At 40.5% G+C, this 20,347-nt stretch overlaps 1 protein-coding gene across 3 annotated transcripts in view; it reads left to right on the top strand.

Annotated features, from left to right (window-relative positions):
- The window catches only part of PTPN3 (protein tyrosine phosphatase non-receptor type 3), a 156,474-nt gene that overhangs the window by 26,356 nt on the left and 109,771 nt on the right, over window positions 1-20,347 (top strand). The window contains exon 1 of one of the 3 annotated variants that reach the window (XM_077182880.1): window positions 12,597-12,767. The exons of the other annotated variants lie outside the window; for them this stretch is intronic. The gene's annotated coding sequence lies outside the window, so the exon portion shown is untranslated. Of the gene's footprint in view, window positions 1-12,596; window positions 12,768-20,347 lie in introns of those variants that run through there. 3 annotated transcript variants of the gene reach the window in all.

Here is a 20,347-nt window from a genome sequence, read left to right as displayed (position 1 = left end):
TGCATTTTAAAGTGGAGTAAATCTGTCTTCTGTGTAAAGGAAGATTTTTTGCATTACCAGAAAACAGCACTGTTGACTGTTTAAAAAAAGTAGTTTATGCCATTATGAAACAGAAAGGCCTGGTTTCTCAGGCAGTCAGCATCATAGAAATTTTTGCTATGACTCAGCTTTACCAAGTCATTTGAGTTCATGCTCAATTTATTTTGTTGCATTAATCATTTTCAAGTTGTCCTCAGAAGTGACTGACAGGCAATGCTTTCCAGTGCTTAGATCCTGGTGTCACTTTCTAAGTCTAAACTCTCATATTTTCCCTGAAATACAATCTGGAGGAGTGACTTCAAGATACTGAAAAAACATGTACCATAGAAAACTTGCACAGTTGGGCTGACAGTGATTTTTATTTCCTGCATTTCATTTCTCTCCTATGATGTGTAGAGTTACAGAGCAGTTTTGTCTGATACCAAAAAAAAAAAAAAGAAAAAAAGATTTACTGTACCAAATGCTCTTTTCACTGGAAATATAAAGGCAATAAAATGATGGTTCCATAATGAATTTTTTAAACTAGCTCTTAAACTTACAACTGTATAGAAATGTGTTTTAACTTCATGCATATGAACAGTCCTCTTCAGTGTCCATGGGACTCTTTATGGGCACAGAATAAGGCACCTGGGCATGTGCAGTTTAGAGTCCCTAAGTACATAATGTGATTTTTTAATACCCATTTTAACACAAAGATACTAGTTTTTTCACCAGTTGGGCTTCTTATTCCCATCCTCTCTTAGAATACAAATAAATAAGATTTAAAAGAGACTAAAACAGTTATTGATTTTTAATATATACCAAGGTCTTCTGGACTGAAAATTTTAATGAAAATCAATCTTCATGTTTTATACTCTTGGCAGAATGTTATTTTCAGCATGAAATATTATATTGAAATGAGTTCTCTTTGTTATACAAAGTACACAAGAAATATTTCAAAAGTATCTACCTTCATATGAAAATGGCATAAGTTTTGTTCCAGTGTTATATAGATTACCACTGTCAATTTCTTCAAATAATTCTTTAACAAAACTCACCAATCTCCTTATAATAAACCCATCAAAAAATTAGAGCTATAATATTTTACTTAAGACTCTTTTTCTAGGTCTTCACTATAAAAAGTAAATAGCTAGTTCTGAATATTTGCATGCTTTTGATGTGAAAATCTGTGTTAGTTCCATTAATATTTAGGCACTTGGTACTGCAGGTATCAACCAAATTTTTGCCTGAAGTTTAGTGTTGCAAAGTTAATGGCAATAGCATTCTACAGCTGGTACCCCACGAAATAGTCTATGTACTAAATACTCCTATTACAGCATGGACTACAAATCTTATTTAATTCTACACTAAGTTACGAGCATTATGAAAGTGGGTTATTTGCAACTGCATCCCCTTAAAAATACTGGATTTTCATGAACATATGTCTAAACATATAACCATCTTCATGGTGACAATTATCCCAGCGTGTGGAAGAGAAACTAAGATATTTAACTGCAAGAGATACCAGGAAAGACCATGAAACCCCTAAAAGGCATGCAGAAGTTGCAGACATTGCAGAGGTTGCATTGCCCTCTCTGCCACAAATCTCCAAAGACTCCCAGACAAATGTGACTTGCAGGAAATGCCAATGTTGTTGTTGTTAGGACTCATCACATAAATAAGCACGGGGAGATCACAAGCTCTTCAGCATTTGCTTCAGGCCTGCTGTATCTCTTCCATTTCTTTGAGCTGCACTTCCCGAATTTCACAATAGATGGGAGAAAAGATTTTTATAACCTAAGGTCTATAACTTTAATGCTGATTGTCAGCACAGTTGCCAAGGTTGAATTTATTGAACATGCTAACTCAAAGAAACTCTTGCATGTAACAGTTGTCTTGGTATTGACAGGAAGAAATCAGCCAGACATGCACCCTCTCACATATAATATTGTAATATTTCCGTAGTACTTTTATCTACTTTTTTATCTTTTACCTTCTACCTTTACAAATATGTTTTCAAGGTGAGGTAATATACACACCAGACAATCTGCATAGCAACACAGGACAAGTTAAATTCAGGTACAGTTAAAATATTCCCCCTTAATTACTTCTTTGGTGTCATTATAATCAATGTAAACTGTTCCATTAACAAGCTACCAGAGAGCTTATAAACAGCTTGTGCTAAACCAGGGATTGAAGGGCAGCTTAAACTCTGAGCTCTATTGCTGTGACAGGATGAGCTTGGGCAATGCTGCACAGCAGTCACCCACGCCAAGGGGCAAACCCTGTGCTCTCGTGCTGTGCTCTCTCCTAAGAGCCAGCCAATTCATTCAAGCTGGAGACAGGAGAAAGGCTGGCTGGACTGGGTTCCTAATAGCTTTTAAATACCAGAAGCTTTTTGAGGTTTCTTATCAGTAAATGATGCCAAAATTTCCAGGGAAAGAAAGCTGCTGTTTGTTTTATTTATTCTGAGAAATAAATAATTGTTTAAGTTTGTCTCTACAGACATTTGCAGCACAACAGCAGTGAAGTTCATTTTTCTTATCTCTTTAGAAATATGCATATGTGATGCAGGAAAGGGGAAGTGGGAAAAAAATAGGTTACCTTTTTTATCATTATTTTGAAGTTTCCTTTCACTTTTTCAAATATGCAAAGAAAATCTCTTGAAGCTGTGTGACATATTTTTGCATATAAGCACTCAGAAGCTTTGTATAGCAATATATCACCCCTTAAACCCACAAACCTTTAGCAGTCTATCTGAATTACTTTTTCACTTCATGCAAATCATGACTGAAATTAAAAATGACCTTCAGAGACAGCACTGCAAATGATAGGAAGAACATTTGTAGTGTAGTCTCTGGGTTTATATTTTCAAAGGACCTTGTAAAATTCTTCACTTCCTTGCCTGTGTTGTTTTGGTGGCCAGCAAAGCAGAAGTCATTATGTTTGTTTTACCTCTCTAATGACCATACTTTGCCAAACATGTGTCTGTAAGATACATCACAGTTCTTTAAAAACAAATTGTGTCATGTAATAAAAAAAATAGTTTAAAAGCATTGTGTCAAAGGCTATTTCTGTTCCCAGCTGTTAAAATCCTAGCACGACTTTGCTATTTTCTTTGCCTTTAGAAAGCTGCTGATCTTATATTAGTAAGTGAGCCTAACTTTATAATTGGAACAAATGATGAAATACAGTGAAATCAATAGTAACAGTGTTAAAATAAATATTGTGCAGAAAAACAAATGTTACTATTTATGAATCAGGAAAGGTCACAGACTATAGAAAATAATGAGCGCATTTATCTGAACTACTGTATCAGAGTCAAACTGAAAGCTCTCTGATCTGAGTCACCCCTTTGCAAATGCTTCTCTCTTATACTGCTTATAATGGAAACAACTTGTGTAGCCTTTGCCTTTGCTGTCACTGTGGCATAGCTGCAAGACCCCATCATATAGCCCTCACTCCCCTTTAATTCAAGTGGAGCCTTGTTTGATGATAAAACCATTGCAGCAGGGAACTATATTTAAAACTCAGTGACTCATTCATCTTACGCCCTTTTTTGGAGTCATTAGTGGGTCATACAACTGTATATATTTCATTCAAATTTCCATTTATATTCCCTACCTATAATTGTAGCAATTTTGCTCCAAATAGTTCTCTGACCAGAATAGCAGCCTCTATGTAACCCACTGTGAGCAGCTACTGCCACCTCCCCTTCTCCTCACCCCCCCACCCCCTCTTTATTTTGTGGTCTGTTCCTTGACAATTTTTTAAACACAGTCTAATCTGAAATTTCCAGATAGCAGCATACCAGGTTGCAGCAGTGTTCAGTGTGTGGTACTTGGAGCTACTGACTCATAAAGAAAGGTTTGGAGGAGAAGCATCAGGAATCATTTGCATAAAGGCCAAATATCCTACTCTTATCAGCCTAATTTGTTTCTTTTCATACTTATAATAGTCTTTCAGCAACTAGAAAATTTCAAAAACTCTTTTGCTTTGCCATTTCCATCCAGTAAAGAAGTTACCATCTTTTTTCTTTTTCTTTTTGAATAGATATGAAAATTAAGTTTTGTTTCAATAACAAACACATCAGTTTATACAGAATCTTTTCATGTCAAAACATCTTTATGGACAAGCATCAGCGATGAGATCAGCTCTGCTTTGAAACCAGTTTTTGTCAACTATCAGGCTTTACAGAGATAGTCCTGCCAGAGGAAATGTGGGTGATTATGTCATATTGTAATTCAAGAATTATAAAAATTTCACATGGAGTGGAAGGCAGGAAAGGAAGAACATGTGACAGTGCTATATATTTGTTTATTTATAGGGGTGATAGTCAACCAAGAGTACACATCAGCAAACTAGCTCCACACAGGGTCCATACACATCTGTGCATCAAAAACTGCAGATCCCAGTGGAACTAGATGCCTAGTGGCATCTAAAATTCTTGTTTTGTTCCTACCTTTCCTAATAAAATGGCAAAACACCTATATGTGACCCTTTAAAAATCAGTATGTCCTCCTCCACCATCCTGAAGATTTCAGAGCCATTAGATGCCACTCTTACTACTTGTGTAATCTAGAAATGCTGGCATTCATCTTTTGCTAGGAAAGTAGGAGATAATGATTAGACTTCTTTCTCTAACTAAAACAATTCTAAAGGTTGCTTAGGCACCTGGTCACTCTGGGGAAAATATGCCTCACTCTGCTTGGAATAATTAGAAATGAGAGCACTTGACTGCAGTGCTGGGACCTGGATAATAAATTTTGTTCCTATTTACTCTGGACGGGAATGAGTCAATCTAAGTATCTAAAGTAGCAATTCAGAGCCTATTTTCCTATTTTTGCCTTGCAAGGACATCAGCTTCACTGCAAATTCCATCACAAGGTGATTCAGTGAGAAGAAAACTAAACACCATTGTCTGGATATCTTTGTGCTGCCTCGAAGACTAACTTTTGAGAAATCATGTTGAACTTAAGAAATTTTTGTAACAAAGAGGGAGAAAATCAGGAGGTTATGTTTCTTCTCAAAAGTGGCAAATATTTTAACACAGTTCAGTAACCTCCAAAAAGATAGCTTTGTGACAAGGAATATGTAATATTCCAATAATAAATGGGATGTTGTAATTGAGGAGTTTGCCAGGAGGTCAGAATTATAAATCTGAATTATTTTAACACCTTTCAATCGATTTCTTTCAATTCTTCTCTATGTGTGTAATCCACAGAATGATGACAGTCTTTTCAGAGCATCAAATCATTTCTCATGAGAATTAGTTCATAAGTATGAACAGCATGAAAAGTCAGGTACGGCATGGGTATCTAGAAAGTCTAAAGTGGGATTTGGACTAAATCTAAAACTCCTGCATCTCAACCCTTTATGTTTAGCAGGCAACAAACTACAGACCTTGGGGCTGCACCTGGGGTTGGCAATGCATGGTCAATGTCCCTCAAGCTCCACTCCTGCCCACACTCACATTTGGGGTAACAGGGCTGTGAAACCACAGCTTGGAGAATACCTGGTCCTGATTAGAATCCAGAAATAAGGGACGTAAACTTACTTGCACATAAGAACACACTGGTGGAAACAGATGCCAAGTGAACAGAGGCGCCTCTCTGGAGCACCTGAGGCAGAGATGTGAGATTGGACAGGTACCTGTGTAGGGAGCACTTCCAGCCACTGACACCAGCATCACTCTGCTGAAAACAGTGACCAAGCACTCCTCATTTAATGTGCTGACACAGTTCTCCAACACAACATGAATTGGAAAACTTTCCCTATGTACTCTGTTGAAGCAGCCCAAGAGCTGAATGTAGGATTTTACTCCAGAGCCAGGCATCTGTGTGTTCAGTGCTACAACATTCAGCTTTTAAGTTCTTGGATACACTCTGCTTTTTTGTGCCTGTCACAACAAATAGCACCAGACATATCTGAGACATGTTTGGAGGGCTCATAGGAGGATAACCTCTCCAGCTGTTTTATATCCTAAATACCTGGAGCAAAAGACCTCATAGTTACTGAAAGTTACTGGAAGTTCATAGTTAAATTTAGAACTTCTTCTCATCCCTCCAAAAAAGGAACTCATTAGTATTTTCACTGTATAGGTTTTTAAAACATCAGCCTGCAAAATCAATTAGTCTAGCCAAGCTTTTGACTTCCCCAGACTCCAGACCTAATTCTTTATGTCTTCTCCCTTTAGCTACATTATAACCCCATGTGCTACTGGACTGAATTGTGCTGAATACAAAAATGCTGAGGCATTTGCACATTTCATTAAGAACCTCTTAACAGAAGTATAGTTAAGGAGTTTTTTGTGTTTGGCTTTTTTTTGGGTTTTTTGGGTTTTTGGTTTTGGTGGTTTTTTTGTTTTGTTTTGTTTTGCTTTGCTTTGCATTGATTGTAACCTTTAGAAAAAAAGCTTCTCTATTACTCATCTCCTGAAACATAGTTTCCTTGTCATGGGTGGGGAGTGGGTGGGAAGAGAGACCTGCTTTTTTGGTGGCAGGTTTTTTTTCCCCATTTTTGAGTGTTAATGAACACCATTGTAGGGTAACACAGGGAAAAGGGAAGGCTTTTTGTTCCATTCATATAGGACACCGAACAAGGCAGAAGCACTACTGTCACTAATTGGCCTGTGTGCCATCTGTTGGAAGGTGCTTTTGATTTTCACAGTGGTCACAGCAGTGTCACAAGCAATGCAGGCAGAAACATTTACCCAGTTAAATCCCCTGGGTAGAAATGGCTCACAAAGAACTTGCAAGTGCAGAGTTTTGCCTTTTTAAAAGAGAAGTCTGATTGCAATAGGTGTGTATGTAACAACAAATTAGGAGACTGGTCCAGCCTCTCTTAATTAGAGTGATTTTATAGGATATCAGGCAGTGGTAAGACATAGAATGGCAGCTAAATCTGGCCTACCCTGCAATGTAAATCAGAAGAGCAAAATAAGCTTTAGGTTTTTTTTTCCTTTAGGGGACATCTCAAGTCTCATCATTAAGGTTTGTTGGTTGTCTGCTAAATTCAAAACAGTACTTCTCAGTGAACCAGGACAGTGACATGTTAGGTTTAAGGACTTTTATTCCACCTTGTTTATACACGTGTGAATTGGGAAAAGAAAAAAAAGAGAGGGCACTTGCTCAATATGAGACTAAAAATAACATATTGCAGCATATGATATTCTGAGTTGACTTAAATATCACACTTTTCAAGAGTGTATATAGTGCTATTTTACTTATTTTGGCCTGCAGCACAGTGTACTAAATCTTGTGTGCTCGCCCCTCACTTTAAAGCTGACACAACCAGTACAAAATTAAAATGGACAGCCTGATCAACAACATTCCCCACCCACATCATGCAAATCAATCAACCAGAATGACAAGAAAAGTGCCCAACACTCCCTAAAGGCTCAATTCCATATCTTTTAATCTTCAATTAAAGCAGCTTTCTTCAATGCTCCATCTCAAATTCAAATGATGCAGAACTTAAAATGGACTCCTGTTTTACTTCAGGGAGTGGTAATTTTGAAAAGAATGAAGTATGTTTTACAGAAAATTAGCATAGTACCATCTTGCTTCTCTTGCGCAGCTATAGTAAATCTATATGATGGGTTGATTTAAATAGGATTAATTTAAATATGCTTTTCATGGTTAATTGCTAAATGTAAAACATTTGCAAATTTTAGACAAAACAAAAATTATTTGACACTTCTTTCCTATGAATCATACTTTATGATTAACAAAGACATGTCCTGGAGTGGGGAAATACTGTTATAGGTGAATGAAAAAAAATTATAGGAGTTCCAGCAATATGTCTCCATCTTTCATAATTTACAGTCATTATATATTACTAATAAGAGGAAAGTTTGAATGGCCATAAGGAGCAGTAAAGGAAGACTATGCCAAAATGATAATTTGAGTTGAACACTTGTCAGTAACAGAAAGGCCAATATTCATGTAAATACATATTCAGTATACTACTGATCAGATAATCCAAGTAGATATAAAAATGATTACTCAATTTTTTTTATGCACCTACATGCAAATTTCCCAGCTATGTGTTTAAATGTATTGAAGGTTAAAAGGCTGAATTCATTGTACATTCACTGTTTCCCTTAGAAATGCTTTTTTGCAGCCTGGTACAACTTTCAATGTTTAGGTGTAAGTGCAACATTGTAGGCATATCCCCCAGCTTCAATTTTTTCTGGCACCCTTCCACTCTGTTTAACCAATATTTCATGATACACATTTCATGAATCAGCACATGACTTGCTTCATACATGCTTGTAAGTAAATGCAAGCACTTTCAGAAATGTCAGCCAAAGTGTGGGAGGAGGATAATATCCATGAAGACTGTGCAAGCACATAAATTACTTTGGCCAGACAATTTACTGTCAAACTGCTGGGAACATTCAGTGGCTGTGTGTATTCACACTCCCCGGCTGTATTCATTTAGACTGGTGTTTTGTGATAATGCGAACATACTTTAAGCCACTTAGGATTTTTTTTTTTTTAAAGTTCACAATTGGTTTATGTTTTTAAATGTCTTGTGAACTTGAGATAAGGACAGTGGTTAGAACTGTAGTGTCTCTGGAAGTGGAGAGAAGTTTATTCTGTGCTTGCATATGCAGATCTACCTATAAGGCAGAGTAACCACAGCTCAGATTGCCAAATATTTTTCTTATAGAGATCCTGCTTTTGTTATAACTGTGTCAGAATGTAATCATTTGGGATGAAGTTTCACATCATGAGTTTCTGCTTCTGGCTAAACTGATCATAATTTTGCCTTCTCAAGAAGAATTAAGATAAGGAATTGCTAATTAAAAACAATCACACAATCTCCCTATTTGTAACCATTTTTTGAGAAGCTTTAGCATGCCCATGATTCTGACAGCAAGGAGTCTTTTGTTGACAAGAAGGAATTCCTCCTCAATTTGGCTGATTAAGTTCTGAAAATCTGTGTGTGTGTGTGTGCAGATATTTTAAGATATTTTATGGAATCATAGAAGGGTTTGGGTTGGAAAGGACCTTAAAGATCTGGTTCTAACCACCCTGCCATGGGCAGGGACACCTTCCACTAGACCAGGTGGCTCAGAGATCCATCCACCCTGCCCTTTAACATGTCTTGGGATAGAACATTGACAGCTTTTTACAGCTGCACACTTTTCCTCAAATCACTACTGGCTAACCTAACTCCAGAATTTATCTATATTAAAAGTAACACTACTCACAGGTTTTTCCTCATCTGGTTTTAACCTGATCCCAGCCTAGGCAGGTGCTCAAACTGCCCTCAGAGTTGTTTGTTACTGTGACAACACTTCATGATGATGCTGAGAAAGTTACTCCAGCTGGACTTCTTTCCTCTGATCAGTAATTGAGTTTTTTGTTTTTGGGGGGTTTTTTTGGGGCTTTTTTTTTTTTTTTTTTCTGAGTAAACTGACCGGAGGTTCAGGTTGTGATTTCTTTTTATTTAAAGAAGTGCTCAGAGATATGAATAAACACATTCAGAAATTTAGTTGAAAAACTGTGTCTTAGATGTCTTCAGCTGGATACTCAAGAGTATGAAAACAGACATCCAGTCTGTAGGGATTAAGACATCCAGTGAATGGAAGAGAATCCTGAAAAAAGAGAGTTTGTTAGTGTAATTACAGAAAATAATAATGCCTCAGCCACAAAAGGTGAAAATAACAGACACAACTTTTATCCTGTTTGTTTTTATGGGGTTTGTTTGTCTGTTTTTCTTTTCTGAGAGGAGTAGTGGTTTTTCTTTTTAACTTGAGGTTGTTATTCTCATGGAATTAGTATCTTGTCCACATTTTTGATTGTGTGATAGGAAAACAAATTACACTAAATTAATTAATACTTATCTAATTTAGCACAACTTTAACAAGTAGGTGAGGAGTAGAGGATTCAGAAGTGTTTGCTATAAGCTGATACCAGATTTGGAGGGACAAATCATCTCTGGGTGAGAGACAGTGCTTCTATGGTATCCATTGTGTGGCAATCCTAGGTAATAATTTATCTTTTCTCTTCCATGGTCTTAATAATATAGGATTCTCTACCTTTCCATAAAGTCAAGGAATCTGGGAAAGTGCTTTCCAAGAACAGAATTTTTGAGCTGAAAGTAATTGTGTGCAATAGAATCTGTAGTCTGTTCCTATTAAATCTGCAACTCCAAATCAAAAGTGGGGGTTACTCTTCTTCACTGGCATGACTGATTGCCCTTGATGAAATAAGTAGTAGTCTTTACTCAGGGGAAGACTGGGATTACATATTTCTTTCAAGGCCCAGCAGTAGAATTTCTGATGCTTGTAATGAAAGAGTTTTCTGCTGCACAGATTTGGACCTGAGTCCAGGAACTGCACCACTAAATCAAAAGCCTGATGCCCTCGTATTTCATCTCTAAAGTCATCAGGTCCTGACTGTGATTAATTGGAATGGATAGGCTCTCATGCCTCTGAATTAATGCTCCTACAGAACTACATGGGACTATGTGAAGGGCAAGATGCAGTAACCTTCAATATGAGGAGCAGCAGCTTGGCCCTTGGTGGTGTGTTCACTTTGTGTATTTGTTATGTAGCACCGTTTTCCTGCACTCTCTCTAAAAGAAAAGATGTTGACTATTGCTTGCAAACTACTTTGGAAAATGCCGACTATCAGTTCAAAGAAAATTTAACTTCCTTCCATGGGACACAAAGCATTACATGGGTCTAATCCTCACTCACTGAGTAGTAGAGGTTCTGGTGGAAACACACTGACCTAATGGGCTGATTTGAGATGGCAATGCCAATGCTTTTTAACCCTTATTGTTCCAGAGTTAAATAAGCTCACATTCTGGAGTAATGTTATAGAAATAACAAATGAACTAATTCTCATTCTGAATCTCAGAAACAGTTAAATAGAATGAAGCCTCAATATTCCATTAAGGTTTAAATGCATGGAAAATTAGGTTTATGTACCTTTAATAAATGACGGGAGATTAGATTATTAGATGGTTTCCTCAAACATTTGGGAAAGAACACTTTTCAGGGTAGGTATTAGTGAACATGAGCATAAGACAGAACCATTCAGAGAAGGCTGTAGGAAATCTGCAAAATCCTATGAATCAGCTGTGCTGAGCAGCAGTGGGCGTTGTACCTGGTGGGAAAATCTGTGACACGGCTAGGCTCCTCCCAATACTCAAATTCAGATAGGCAGTACTGTGTAGACATGCTCAAACTGGCTCCCGTTCTTCTGCCTTCACTGGAGCTGCTGCCTTCATGTTACTTTCCCCAAACTAGCCAAGAACGTGGCATCCCAAGAAATGGCTCACTAGAAGGGCAGTACAGACAAGCAGATGGCAAGAGCTAAGGTGCATTTTGGAATGCCCCATCTCCACAGCAGACATATTTAGATTGTGTACTGCAGCATAGAGGTCCCTGAACTAAGCTTGGAAAGGCAATTTGGAATTTGAAACAATACAGCCATGTCAAAGGAATCATCTGCTAAGTTTTTCTAGGGCTTGTCTCTGGGGTTTTCTTCTGGATTTGGGTCCCTTGCAGGGAACTCGTGGCGCATCAGTTCACTCTCTCCCTGCTCCCACCCCTGCATTTGAGTTAACAGAGATGGCTGAAGGCAGGGGCCAAAACAGATCAGGAGAGCACCATCTAAGTTTCACACAGTTTTGGAGGGTTTTTCTGAATACGTTAACCGGACTGTTTCATTGATCTCATGTACAGTCACATTAGCACAAGGGCACATGGACCAAGCACCAGGAAATTTCTTTAAAACTGGAGAAAACATGCCACGGGATTGCTCGACCATTGAGGTACTCTGCTCCAGTTAATTAGCGCTGCAAGAAGGCTCAGCTAATTAGCATGGGTGTAGAGTTGCCCTGACCCAGTTGCTCCGCTCGCAGGACCTGAGCTGATCCCTCGGCACGGCGCTGCAGCGGTGCCCGGCGGGGAGCAGGGACGCGGGGGAAGCGGGAGGCACCACACGCATCCCCGAGCCAGACCTGCCCTGCTCCCCTGAGGGGAGGCGATGGGGCAGGCTGTGCCACCCACTGCGGCCTCTGGTGACACTTCGCACCTCCTGTGTCGGTCCCGTTCTTCCCCAGGCCATGGCACGAGGCACGGCCGGTTCCTCGTCCCCTGGCAGGGTCCGCCAGCCGGCGGCGTGGTACGAGCTCGTGTCAGCCTCTGGAGCCAGCCGCCAGAGCTCCTCGTGCCGCGCTGCCAGCGGGCACAGCCCGGGAGGAGCTCTGGGCACGGAGGGACCCGGGCGGGACCGCGGCCGCCACGGCCGTGCGGGAACAGGTGGCGGCGGGGCAGTCCCCGCCAGCGCTGCTGCGGGGCGGGAAGGCAGGCAAGGGAACAGCCCCGGCCCCGCCATCCGCGGTGACCCCGCTCCGGTTCCCCCTGATGGAACGGCGAAAAGCGCCGAAGGGCTCCGAGCCGAGCCGAGGCGGAGAGCAGCGACGGGACGGGCGGGGGCCTGGGACGGGCGGGGGCCTGGGCCGGGCCCGTCGGGCCGCTCCCTCCGCTAGGGGGCGGGCGCGGGCGGCGGGCTCTCCTCAGCGCCCCGCCCCGCCCGGCCGCGCCCCGCCCGCCCAGGCGCAGGAGCCGGAGCCGGCGGCGGGATCGGGATCGGCTCCGTGGTGCCGCGCTCCGCACCTGCTCTCCTCGGTCCGCACGGTGGCGGCGGCCGCGACGGCCGTGACGGCCTTCTGCGCCCCGTGGGGCAGCGGGGCGGCGGCGGCGGCGCGGGGCGGCGCGGCAGGTACCGGGCAGGGCGGCGGGAGCGGCGCGGGGCGCGGGGAAAGTTGGCGCCGCCGGGGCGCCTCCGGGAGGCGGGGGCGGCGGTGCCGCCGGGGCCGCCCCCGCGCCTCCCTCCTCCTCCTCCTCCTCCCGCACCTCGGCGGGGCGGCGGAGCGCCCGGGCGGGCGTCTGGCCCCGCGCCGGTGCTTGGCTGTCCGCCGGCCCCGCGGGGGCGAGCGCTGCTGCCGGCGGCTGGCGCGGGGGAAAGCGAGCGGGAAGGTGCGCGGCCGTGCCGGGCTGGGTGTCAGCCCGTCGGCCGCCGAGCCGTGCCATGCCCTCGGGGAGCGGCGCTCCGCGTTGTCCCTCTGTTTTCTGTTCCGCTCCGCGTCTTGGGTGCTTAGCGCCGGGCACGGGGGAGGGCACGGGGAAGGTCCCATCCCCTCCCGTCCCCGGGCTCCCCTGCGCTTGCCTCTGCTGCCTGTTAATATAGGGCGAGTTTGGCTTCTTCTCTATTCCCGTTTTTTTCCCCCCAAATCATTGGCAGAGCACCCGACTTCAGAGTATTCTCGAGTCCCGAGTGCCTCGGGCGTATTCAGGAGACAGGGGAGCGCTGCGGGCGCAGAGCGGCCCTGCCCGTGCCCCTGCCCCGATGGGTCTGCCGAAGGATCAGAACCCCAAAGCCCGGAGATACAGTATACCACAGACTGGTTAGCAGCAGCTGCCCCACCACAAAGGCTGCCGGGGCTCCGCAACGGTTACTTTTCAGCATTTTGGATGCTGACTTGCCCTGTGCAGATAGAAGAATTATCCAGTGTATCTGTAATATAGCTAAGATATATATGATATATCTATATATGTCAAGTGTGACAACTATTTGCCTCGCTGATGTTATGGAACAGATGCAACAGCGATAAAATAGGATGCCTCTTTTAATATAAAATTCTCATTCATCTTGCAGCACTTCTTGTTTCCTCTCTTGAATGAACTTATCCGAAGTAATTAGTCAGTCTCTCCTTCTGTTGCTCCTTGCTTTCCTCTCTTTCAAAGATCCAGTTGGGATTTTTTGTCTTCTCTGCTACAATGGTCGCTTCCCTTGTGGCACTCTTCAGCCTGTCACAAATTGCTACTGCTATAATAACTGTGTAACAAAGCAGAACAAGTTCTTAAATGCTATTAAATATTGGTATTGCTACTCTATTATTCACAAACTGTCTTTATAGTAGAAATGCGTATGTTACTGAAGTATTAATTTTGCACAGTGTTGCATTGAAGGATTATTTATGTGAATGTAGATGTGTAGAATACTTAGCTTTGGAGGGCAGTCGCACTTTCACTTTTTTTTAAACAATTTTTTTTCTGGAACTAGTTGTACAAGAAGCAAGTTGTCCCTATTACCCGAGTGGGTTTGATCATAAGGGAAAGAGTCAGAAAACAGAGCTGTGGGGAAGAAGAGTCTCCTCAGTTACCATCTCTAGAAGGGCTTGCTCACCAATGCAATACAAATGCTAAATTTTTATGATGGTGATGTTCTCTGGCATTGTCCTGTGGCAAAAGTGATAGGTTGGTGACAAATACCTAATACATTTTTGTTTTCTAGTTAATAAGAAAAAAATGTAATACTTCACATAGTTCTAAGTACACTTAACATAACAGCTCATTGGAAGGACCAACTTGTGATGATAAGATTAATTTTGTTTCATTAAACACTCTAATATTGCTGGCTGTGGATTCCTGGAAGAACTCTTAACACTTGTCATCTCTCTCTCTGACTTAATAAGCATTTCTAATGTTACCATATCAACTTTTTTGCATCTTCTAAGACCAGGACAGTTCATTATTTTAGGACATAAATTTGAGTAATATCACAGTGCCATGTTTTACTTTACAGTACTTAACTCTTTACCTTCATGCTTCCAATATACTTTCAGTACAAAGTAAGATGCTGATAAAGCTATAGTTAAGTGATATGCTATTAAATTGCAAAGCTCCGTGACTGCTTCTCAATTCATCATTTTGTATTATTGGTGTAATATGCTTAAAGCAGTAGACAGAAGTAACAAAAAAGTAGTAACAAAAAAGCTAATGGTAGTACCATCATCTTCTTGAATATGTTCATGGCTTACCAGGTGGTAAATCATGTTTTCATCCATTCCAGGAGTCTAAAATATCAGCTGATTTCTAAAGATCTTGGGTGGACTGTTTTTTAGCAGTCAGTATTATAGCAGAGACAGTTGTGCATAGTTTTCTAAGCTGTGACCTACTTTTTACACTGATGGGTAAATGATAGCTTTACATAGACACTGGAGGAGTAACCTTACATAGGTACAACACCAGAAGTCTTGTGCACAGAAGTCATTAATGTTAGATTCTCCAAAGTGGACTAAATGTCAGTACAGTGAGCAGTTGTTCTGTTGTGTCACTTCATTCACAAGTATATATTTGCCATGCTGGCATCTAAACATAGGGGTATTTGTTCATTAAAATTCAACCAGTTAAAAGTAAAATGTAGTGGTGACAAGGACCACAGTTACCAGTCTCTTTGTTTTAAATGTGGTAAGTATTCATTGTAAGTTCTATAGAAACCTTGTGGTGTGGGTTTGGTTTTAGTTGTTGGGGTTTTTTTGGTCTGTTTTTTGACTGAGAAGCACATTCCCTAAGCTTCATAAAACTGTGAACTTGAGAACTTATGTCTGTCAGAGGCAACACTGTGTGCTCATCTACTGGAAAGTTTGCACAGAAAAATCAGAGAGCAACATTTTTCAGCTGTTTTCCCAAAAAAGTATATTAAGCAAAAAATATTTATTTTTCTTCCCTCTTGTATTTGTTGGTGTTTGTAGCATTGGTTTCTCTTCTGGCTACCTGTGTGTAGCAGTGCAGTGTACATTTTGTTCTGTGATGTTGAGTGCATGATGTTAGTCAGCAAGGGAGATTTGGCACAACACTGATGAGAAGCCATAGCTCTGGCACTTTGGCCCCTGATGGAAGCATCCCATACCTTGGACTGGAGCATGGGATGGTTCACTTGAATCAATCAAGTAACTCTGAACTGGGGTTATCTCTTAAGAGAGAGGCAGAGTTTAGGCAACTTAATCTAGCAAAGGGAAGTGCCAGTGTTAACTAGAAATGCTCTGCCTGCAGTTTTGTCTTGGAGTTGGATGCTTTTCATGATCTGTAGTGTTTTCCTGTTCTCGAAGCCTAGAAGTCAGAAGGTGTATGTGGGCTTTCTTCATGACAAGTGGGAATTTATGGGAGGTAAATTATTCTTCTGTCAAGGTGTTTACTAAGGAGAAAGAGCAGGTACACAAGCAGTTGGAGTGGAGTAACAGATGTGCTGCAAGTTTCATCCTGACATACCTTGAGATAATTGATTCTAATCTCCCCATACCCTGTGATACCATTGCCTTCAGTCAGCATGCACTGAACCTCACTGAGTAGTTCTAATTTCTATTATTAGCATTGTAATATGAAACTCGGTCACGTGCCCACTATGGGACTTTGTGTTCCTTCTCTTTCTTCTTTTCATACCCTGGCATTCATGAAATGCTACAAAATCAGATACTATAGAAAACATTGTCTAATAGCTTGCTTTATAAAGCTTTTTTTTGGACTTAATTTTTCTTCCTATTGTCCAGCTGCATTCACAATCTTGAAGAGCCTTCTCGCTGCAGAGAACACTGATACTTCGTACATAATTTGGTTGCTTGAGTTGTGCTGAAATCTGGTCCGTGCTGAAGTCTAGTCATGCCTGTCTGCTAGACTTTGGTTTAGATTTCCAAACATTACACATGAGTAATGGTAACAAAGGGTTTCCGTCTTCTGGGTCAAGAGGACTCAAGAGAGACTTGAAAACCTTGTAGGTTCTTGGTGCACTGCTGAACTGTTGTTCACCTGGTGAGTCTCACATGCTCTTGGCTTACAAGTTAGAGATGTCCCAAAATATGGGCTCTGGACATACATTTGGAATACAGATTATCTATCTGGTACTCCTCAGGAAGATGCAAGGTATTTTTTAATCACTTTCCAGAAAAAAGTTGAAAAAGATACGAGCAGAACTGTATCTGCCTCTTCACCAGTCTTAGAGTTCCTCTGGCTTTGTCTGTCACACTTCTGTGGTTGGAGAGCCTTCTTGTCTCACATTATCTTACTATCCCTTCTCAGCATCTGTCTCCATCCAATAACAATACTTCTCCTTTTAAGAAATGCAGTTCTTCTGTCAAAGAACTGTCGCCACTGATTTAACAGGAGAGCATATCACTGCATAAGGGATGTGGTGGCTCTCTGCAGGCTCTAGGTCCCTAAGTCTGAACCAGCACATTATCCTAATGGCCTCTATTTGAAATGAAAATCATTAGGAGTGGTCTTGTCTGATGTATCTCTCTGACTAAGTTCCCTCTGTTAAACTTCTCTCTTCAATATGAAGATTACAGAACATTAGACAGGTAATGCAGTTTTACAAATAAAACAGAAATCCCAGAAGCAGTGAAGCATGTGCATGCTATGAGCATATGTTAATCTGTCATATTGGCTGTAATTTCATCAGTTCCCTCTCTTGGCAAGTTTAGGTTTGATACAAGCACAGCAACATATGTTAGGGGGGGAGAGAGTGTCCTAAGCTTTGAATTATGACTAAAAACACTTCTGAGGAAACTGTGGTTTTAGAGTTTGGAGCTGAGAGCAACTCTTCAAGATAAGTGATCTCAATCCCTTTTTTGGCAGGAGGAGTATTAGGCTTTCTAAAAGGTGTTTTGCCAAAAATTAAATTGTTCTTTTCCCTGCATCACAAAGTTGAAATACAGCCAAGCTAATAAGTTGCATGCTTGTTTGTATTGACCAATTCAGTGAGTATGTTTCAAGAGGCAAGGTAGTACCAATCCTTATCACAGCCACCTACTCTATCATCTTTGTCAACAGCCAGCTTTTATCTTACTAATTCAAGCTGGTGGCTGGTGCACTCTGAAATTGCTTAGGTAATTACTCTCAATCAATACTGTGTTACTAAGGTAGTAACTTACCAGCCACAGGTTCAGTCACTAGTTTTGTTTTTGGAACTCTTCCCCTAATGTTAATTGGTATGCTCATAGAAATTCATAAAAAGTGAAGCAAAAGTCAGTCTTCAAACCTGTACATGTGTGTTAGTGAGAGGTAGAGTTTTACAAGGAGTTCAAGAGGTTTTAAATAATTCAAGGTGAAAATAAAATCAGTGTGTTTTTAAGTTCTCTGCAAGCAGAAGAAAACTGGGTGTACAGAAAGTGATTCCAACTCTTTGTTCTTCTATTGCAATGTAATATAAAACTAATTGTGTACTCTTTCTTTCAGTTCACATAAGTGTTAAAACAAGATAAAATATTTAATTTATGATGTTAAGGTGGACAGTACAAAATATGCTTCACTTTAATATTTTCTGAAGAAGAAGTAATGCTAAAATTTGTCTGAAATCATAAAATGCTTCAGCCTTTGTAGCTGGCAAATACAGTTGCAGTGTTTTGGAGGTAGCTGTAATTTTGCTGATTCTGACAGGTGCCAGTAGTGCTAACCAAGGCTTTTGTCTCAACAATATGGTTTAAAGGTCAAATTAAATGTGCATATGCACAAAGTAAAGCTACCTTTTAAGTTTTTGTGTAGCAAGATGCAAAAAGCCTCTCTTCAAGTAATTTATTATTTATTCTGATCCAGACTTTTTTCTTCTTTTAGCCTGAGCAAGACTTCAAAAAATAGTTCTAGAGAAGGAGCAGCTGAAATCAACAGTGAAGTATTTCACTACTAAGTCAAATGCTGTTTTATTTGCACTTTGAAGTGTGAAAGTAGTTATGATTTGACATCTTGTTCATTGATTTCCTGCTATCCTCTCCCTCCACCCCCAGAGAGATTTTAATCTGGTGTGTGCAGTGTTATGGAAAGCCAGCAGTTCATAACACCAAGCTGTGATGAGTAACCATGGCTATTTCCCTAGCAAGTTATGTGATACAGTTACGCTCTCTGGAATGACGCATGTTATGAATCAAAGCTGGGAGCCTGAACTGTGACTTGTATACATGTGGGATTTCCTACTGTAGTGTTGTTCTTCACAGCCTGCAGTTCTGTGACTATGGATCCTCCTGTTCAACATGGGGTGTTCCCCAGGGATTGGCCCAAGTATGCAGAGGTCTGATCCCGGCAGTTTCACTCACTTTTGGTGGTTTTTCTTTTATACTTAAGGTTTTTATCCCATGTATGTACAGTAGTATTCTGTTTCTACATCTGTGTCAGTCTAAATGCTTTTCATAATTTTTGTGATTTGGGGTTTTTTTTTGCATATTCTTACATAGATGGGGAGGGACTGTGCTTCTGGAACTATAATGGTGTGGATAGAGGCACAGCTTTTGATTGAGGCAGATGTGAATGTGTACCTGAAGTTAAGGACATGCAAGTTTTTTTTTTTTGTTTTTTTTTTTTTTGCCATGGTTTCAATGCTAGTGGTTTGGAAGAAGGTGTCTTCTTGACTGTGTTGCTGATATTCTAACTAGCACATTAAGAGCCTGTAGTTATAGCAGATTGTACTTTGGTCAAGTTGAAGATCAGCTAGCACATGGTAAAGTACAGCTTGCCTTATCTTCACATTGTTCTTTCAGAATATGTGAGTTCATGTTTATTGTAGGAAAGAAAGGCATCTTTGAACAACCTAGTGAGCACAAGCTGTCCTTATTGGGTTTCAGAGGTTGCTGTAGGATTAGATCATTTCTAGTTTTTGCACATGCTTCTAGCCATATATATATATCTATATCTATATATATATCTGTATATCAGTAAAGATTTATTAAAGCACTTTGGAAACATGTTTAAAAACATTTGTCTAACATCCTGACCAACTGGGTGCATTAAATTCATAGTTATGGTATAGTTCAAGCTTCTATGATGTCCTTGGCTTCTTATTTTTGTGTTCAGTGTGTCAGTGGATTGTGTTGATTATCAAAAGACTTTAAAGAGATAAAATTATTGCACTCAGCTAGTTTCTACTTTCACATAGAATTGCCTGGACTACTGCTATTTGATTAAGGTTTACACCCTTTCATATGCCTAACTCAATTTTAAGTCTTGATTCTCTCAATTTGTGAATCAGTGCAGTTGTTTATTAGAACAATCCTTCTATTAATAATAGTGTAAACTAAACCTGGTTGCCATTTTAGTATCTGTTCTGCCCATTGCCACTTCCATCTATGACATTCTCAGATGCCTAAAAAAGATGTCACAATTTTCACTTGATGCAAACTCATTGGTGAGCTTGACTTTGGGTAGAGCATAAGCCACTCTAAAAATTGTCTTTTGCATTATTCTATTAATAATTAGTTTGAAAAGAGATCATGTCTTTTGATAATATTTTTACAGAAAGACCTTATTGTTTTAATGATCATAAACCTTTCTGTCTTCACAGCATGATTTTGTAAATATAGTTTATTTAGTATGATGCCTGAAAAGGTTGCTAAGAATTTAGCTAAGCATGAGTACTTAGTTAAAAAGCTTAAGTTTTCCATGTATTTAATAAAACAATTTTAAAAATGCAATAGTAGAACAAGACAGTATAGGCTGCTTGGAGAGGTATGTAGCATTTGATGGCTGTTTCACAGA

This window comes from Agelaius phoeniceus, chromosome 1 (assembly GCF_051311805.1).
Source record: "Agelaius phoeniceus isolate bAgePho1 chromosome 1, bAgePho1.hap1, whole genome shotgun sequence".
Taxonomy (NCBI): domain Eukaryota; kingdom Metazoa; phylum Chordata; class Aves; order Passeriformes; family Icteridae; genus Agelaius; species Agelaius phoeniceus.
This window is presented reverse-complemented; position numbering and strand designations above follow the sequence as displayed.